Here is a 6000-nt window from a genome sequence, read left to right on the forward strand (position 1 = left end):
CACACTATGGACTCCATTTTATACCTTCCTACTGGCAAACTGAGTCCGAATTCTCAGAGCTCTAGGGTGATGTCAAAGGATTAATAAAAGCCTCCTTATGATACTCCCATCAACAGAAACACCATAACAGAACTATTGTGTTATGCAAGTAGAAATACTGCTCTATATTTATTTTACAATGGGAGAGGTAATGCAAATTGGTCGTGTCATTAATGAAAGTTTGAAGAAATCCAAATGTGGGGCTAAATCTTCTCTTCTTACTCCCAGAATTAGTTCCAATGAAGTATACAAGAAGGTAGTACTAAATCTACCTACCTATAACTGCCACAGTGAGTCTTTTTTCTGACAGCTCTGTACATTTTTGTGTTTGCAGTACCTTACTTTTTAAGTAGTCACATTGATTTAAAAGGACTTTTGCAGAATAAAATAAGATTAAATACGAGTAAGAATACCAGATTCTGGGTTCTTAAGAATTCAGCCAGTTAAGAGACTCAACTTGCTTCTAAAGCACACTAAGTTTTGACATACTTATGGATGAGATCCATACCAGTTCATCGCTACAACCACAAAAGTGTAATGTGGCTATGGGCGAGATGGTAGCCCTCTTCCCCAGTGCTTTGTAGCGCCACTAAACTCTGCAAAGTTCCTGTGCTACCAAAGCATCTCTTGGCTCTCACTATCCATTGTGCTTTACTGACATGTAAATCTTAAAGTGATGGTTGGTCTAATTTAGCACCAAGTATGAACTACAGATATTTTAGGCAGCTGTATCCAGACGACAGGGCTATAAAGTTAGGTTAAGCTTCACTGATTTACTTTTAATAGGACATTTAAGAGTTTAAAAGACTTTTGAAATACAGCTGCAATCATAACAGCTGGTAACAGATAAGATGGCCAAGCAGTGCTCCCAAATGATTTCTTTACATCTGTGTTCCTGGACACAGATACAAACATGCATCCCAGTGGGACTTTAAGTAAGTGCAAGATAGATACCAACCCACCAACTGTTAGCACTGACCTAGTAAAGGGGCATTTGGAGGGGTTGGATGCATTTAAGTCAACAGGCCCTGATGATCTTCATCCTAGAGTACTTAGGGAATTAGCTGGCGTCATAACGGAACCACTGGCACAACTGTTTGAGCACTCATGGCACTCAGGACAGGTCCCAGAAGACTGGAAAAGGGCCAATGTGGTCCCTATATTCAAGAAGGGGAGGAATGAGGAACCAGATAACTATAGGCCGGTTAGCCTCACCTCTATCCTTGGCAAGACCTTTGAGAAAATTATTAAGGATCACATTTGTGGGGGGCCAGCAGGTCAAGTAATGCTAAGGGGCAACCAGCATGGATTCACAGCAGGCAGATCCTGCCTGACTAACCTGGTTTCTTTTTACGACCGGGTCACAAAATGCTTGGATGAAAGAATAGAGGTAGATGTTATTTACTTAGATTTTAAAAAGGCCTTTGACACAGTGTCATACCCAATTCTTATAAATAAGCTAAACAGTTGTAATGTAGATTATTACAGTCCAGTGAGTGGAAAATTGGCTTATGGGACATACCCAGAGAGTAATGGTGGATGGGTCGGTTTCTACCTGGAGAAATGTGGGCAGCAGAGTCCCCCAAGGCTCTGTCCTGGGACCGATACTGTTCACTATCTTCATTAGTGACTTGGAAGAGGGAGTAGAAAGTGCTCTGTCCAAGTTTGCAGACAATGCCAAACTATGGGGTGAAGTACACAAGCTAGAGGGCAGGGAGTGAATCTAGGCGGATTTGGACAGGCTGACTAAGTGGGCAGAACAGAATAAGATGCAGTTTAACAAAGATAAGTGCCACGTGTTGCACTTGGAGAGGAAGAATCATCAACACACCTATAGCCTGGGAGGTACCATTCTAAGTAGCACAATTGTGGAAAAGTATTGCGGTAGACTCCAAAATAAATACGAGTCGCCAATGTGAAGAAGTAATAAGTAAAGCTAGCTGCACTCTTTCTTGCATAAGTAGGTGCATCACAAACAAGTCTAAGGAGGTCAGGCCGTATGCTGGAGTACTGTGTCCCCTCTGTGCAGCATTGGTCAGGCTACAGCTGGAGTACTGCATCCAGTTTTGGGTGCTGCACTTCAAGAGGGATGTAGATAACCTGCAAAGGGTTCAGAGGAGGGCCACCCATCTGGTTAAAGGCCTTCAGGAAAAACTCTAAGAGGACCGATTGAGGGACCTAAATCTCTTCAGCCTCTGCAAGAGAAGGCTGAGAGATGATCTTGTGGCCATCTACAAACTCATCTGGGGGGGGGAGCAGGAAATAAGGAATACAATGTTTACCAGGGCGCCCATCAGGGTAACTAGAAACAATGGCCACAAACTGAAGGAGAGCAAATTTAGACTGGGCATCGGGAAAAGTCTTTACAGTGAGGGTTGCAAAAATATGGAATATACTTCCAAGGGAGATGGTGCTTTCCCCTACCTTCTCTTTAAGAAGAGATTGGACAAACACCTGGCTGGGGTCATGTGAGCCCAGCACGCTTTCCTGCCTGGGGCAGGGGGTTGGAACTGATTACCTAATATGTCCTTTCTGACCCTAAAATCTATAACAGCATATTCTAATCCCCACCTACTTAACTACAAACATTTCCAGAAAGAAATGGCATCTCTGTAAAAATGCTGAGACTGGGATTATGAAAATAAGTTGAAAATAGAAGCAACCTAAATTGTACCATCATAATCAATGAATCTAAATATGAATTATTGCACTAATACATCTTATTAAAATACTAATTCTTTATAAATTAGAAAAAGACATTATCCCAGAGTAGAATAAATATCTCTATCTCTTGCTAAAAGAAGGGAATTAAATGTCCCTTGCAAAGGAAATATTTCAAAATCACTAGTTCCCAAGACATTCAACAACTGGGTATGAACAAGAGTGGGAACTAATGCCAACCCCTTCACTAATCCTGAATATTTAATCTCTGAATGCATACCAAAAGTCAAACAAAACTGCAACTTGATTTACTGGATCAGCTATAGAGTACCTTTTCCAAGAATCATATATTATGCTACAGAAGCACACTAAAACGTTAGATATTTAGGTTCCAAATTCTACGGGACATGTCCTCTGATATGTCAGTTCACACCAGCTAAGGACCTAGTTCTGTGTAGTGTCCATTTTAGTTGCTTTTGATTTTCTGCAAAAAAACTCACGATTTCATTCTCCATCTCTACTTCCTATATTCTCCCTTCACTCCTTTAGTTCCCTCCCTTCCTCCTCATGACCTATTTTTTTAAGTCAATAAATCTCCCTTCATCTAACTTCACTTTTAGTTCCTTCCTGCTTCCCTATGCTTTTGAAGCCTCCTTCTTGGATTAGCCATTCTTCAGGCAGCAGAGTTTTTTTGTCTGTTTCTTTGGTTGTTAAGCACCTTGTCAAAATAAAGCAAATAATATTAGTTGGGGAGATGCTGTGTTAGTGACTCTGCTCTTTGTTATAACAGATCATGTCAATTTTTGTAACCATGCTGATCTGAAGACTTCTTGGTCTAGGACAGGAACGGAAGAGGTGAGGATGAAATCCCACTTTTAGTCTTCATCCCCAATGATTCAAGACCTATAACTGCAAACTGCAGCACAAGGGCTGCCTCTTCCATGCTTCCCATAGAATAAAAAATCTTCTAACATGCCACTTGTTCAGGGCAGGAGGCACAATTTTGGGATTGGGGATCAGATCCCAATAGTGCCATTTCTACTTGCCAGTGCAGGGGGAGCTCAGGACCACAATCATGGCTCAGCGAGGTAGCTTCTCACCTGGAGGCGAGGAGGCATAGGTTGCTCCTAGTGAAGCAGAAGCTTACCTATACTGCCCTCCATGCTTCCCCCCTACCCTTGCCCCTCAGTATTGATTGACCAACCTCAAAAGGAGCACTACAAAAGTAATCTCCCTGCACCAACAAGATGAAAGTCAAGGGCCTCCAAGTCCAGGGTCAGGGCTAATAATCAGGCAGGTGGAAACTCTGGCTAGGGATCACAATGGAGTTTCAAATTGACCAATGCGGTCCAGGGCTGGGCTTACAATCAACTTCTTTCGTATACTTCATTTCTCCTTCTACACATCAACATGGCAGAGCCACCCTACTATTTTATCGTCGGGGGACAGAATACAGACCTTCACATGGCTTCCCCTGTTAGTAGCTACATAAGCAAGCCAATTGTGTCAAACTACTTTCAACCTACTCATCTACCATCACAAACCTATCGACAATCATCCGATTGTCGGTTTTGGTTCCAGGCTGTTTCAAGACATTTTCCAGAGGAAATGCCCTGTTGGACATGGTCCTGGCCACAGGCAACGACCTGGTAAATGGGGCCTCCAGATCCTTGACCCCCTGGGTGATAGCGATCATCGCTTGCTGGAATTCACCATCCAGCGCAGGGTGTCAAGGTCCTGCAGCAAGATGGTAGCCCTAGACTTCAAGGAAGGCCAACTTCAATGAGTTGAGATTAGTGGGAGAGGCACTGGGGTTCAAGAGCAGGGGGGCTCAGTGCCCAAAATGAGTGGTCATTCCTTAAGGAGACAATACTCAGGGCCCAAGGGGTGACCATACCAACAAAAATGCAAGGGGGGGGGGGATAATTGCCTGAAAGCCCCCCGGCTCACCAAGGGCGTACGGGAATGCCTGATTGTCAAAAAGGCAGCGTACAACCAGTGGAAGGGGGAGTGCTCTCTCCAAAGTGGAGTATACCTCCTCTGCTCAGGCCTGTAGGGGGGCTGTCAGGAAAGCTAAGGCGGACATAGAGCTAGGACTTTCATCCAAAATCAAAGATAACAAAAAGTCCTTTTTCAAATATATAGGGAGGATAAAGAAGGCACTGGGAAATGTGGGGCCCTTGCAAGATCCTCTGGGCTACCTGGTGGTTGTGCCAGAGGAGAAAGCAGACCTCTTTAACCAATTCTTCACCTGTTTTCTTGGGCAGGGCCCAGGACTTCCCTGCTGTGATGCCAGATGGACTCGAGGGGAATGCCTCCAGACCTCAGGTTGGGGAGGACCAGGTTAGAGAGCTTCTGGAGGGGCTGCTGGACATGTTCAAATCAGCGGGTCCAGATGCTCTTCACCCCAGGGTGTTGAGGGAGTAAGCAGGACATGGCTTTACGAGCACTCATGGTGCTCGGGCCAGATGATTGGAAGAGAGCCAATGTGGTCCCCATCTTTAAAAAAAGGGAAGAGGGAGGACCCAGGCAACTATAGGCCCGTCAGTCTTATCTCAATCCTAGGGAAACTCTTTGAGAAGATCATCTGGAGCACATCTGCGATGGGCCGACCTCAGAGATGATGCTCAAGGGCAACCAGCACGGTTTCATTAGGGGCAGGTCATGTCAGACCAACCTGACTGTCTTTTATGATCAGGTCACAAAAGCACTGGATGTAGGTGCTGCCGTGAATGTAGTCTTTCTGGACTTCAGCAAGTCCTTTGACACCATCTCCCACCCCATCCTCATTAAAAATTGGGCAACTGTGGCATTGATGCCTGCACAGTCAGATGGATTGCAGATTGGCTGAAAGGTTGTACACAGAGGGTGGTGGTGGACAGGTCATATTCAACCTGGGGAGAAGTGGGCAGCGGAGTCCCCCAGGGCTTGGTCCTGGGCCCGTGCTATTCAATCTCTTTATCAGCAATTTGGACGACGAAGTGAAAAGCATCCTGTTCAAATATGCTGATAATACAAAAATTTCGGGTGAGGTGAGCACACTAGTGGGAGGGAAAGACTGCAGCAAGACCTGGATAGGTTACAGGGCTGGGCTAACAAAAACAGGATGTGCTTCAATACTGACAAGCGCAGGGTGCTGCACTTGGGCAGTAGTAACCAGCATCACACTTATAAGTGTGCGGGGTCTGCTCCCTACTGGGGTCTCTGGCGCGCCAGCTGGAGGAGCTCCAGGCCACAGTCCAGAGACTGCATGCCATCAGGGACTGTGAGCAGGAAATAGACTCCTACTGCCAGGCCCTT

General features: G+C 45.1%; 1 protein-coding gene across 1 annotated transcript in view; it reads right to left on the minus strand.

Moving 5' to 3' along the window:
* Positions 1-6000, minus strand: part of SLCO5A1 (solute carrier organic anion transporter family member 5A1) — a gene marked incomplete at its 5' end in the record, with an annotated part of 93650 nt that overhangs the window by 20572 nt on the left and 67078 nt on the right. The gene's annotated exons all lie outside the window — the stretch shown is intronic.

Source organism: Crocodylus porosus, unplaced genomic scaffold (assembly GCF_001723895.1).
Source record: "Crocodylus porosus isolate Cpor-Errol unplaced genomic scaffold, CroPor_comp1, whole genome shotgun sequence".
NCBI lineage: Eukaryota > Metazoa > Chordata > Crocodylia > Crocodylidae > Crocodylus > Crocodylus porosus.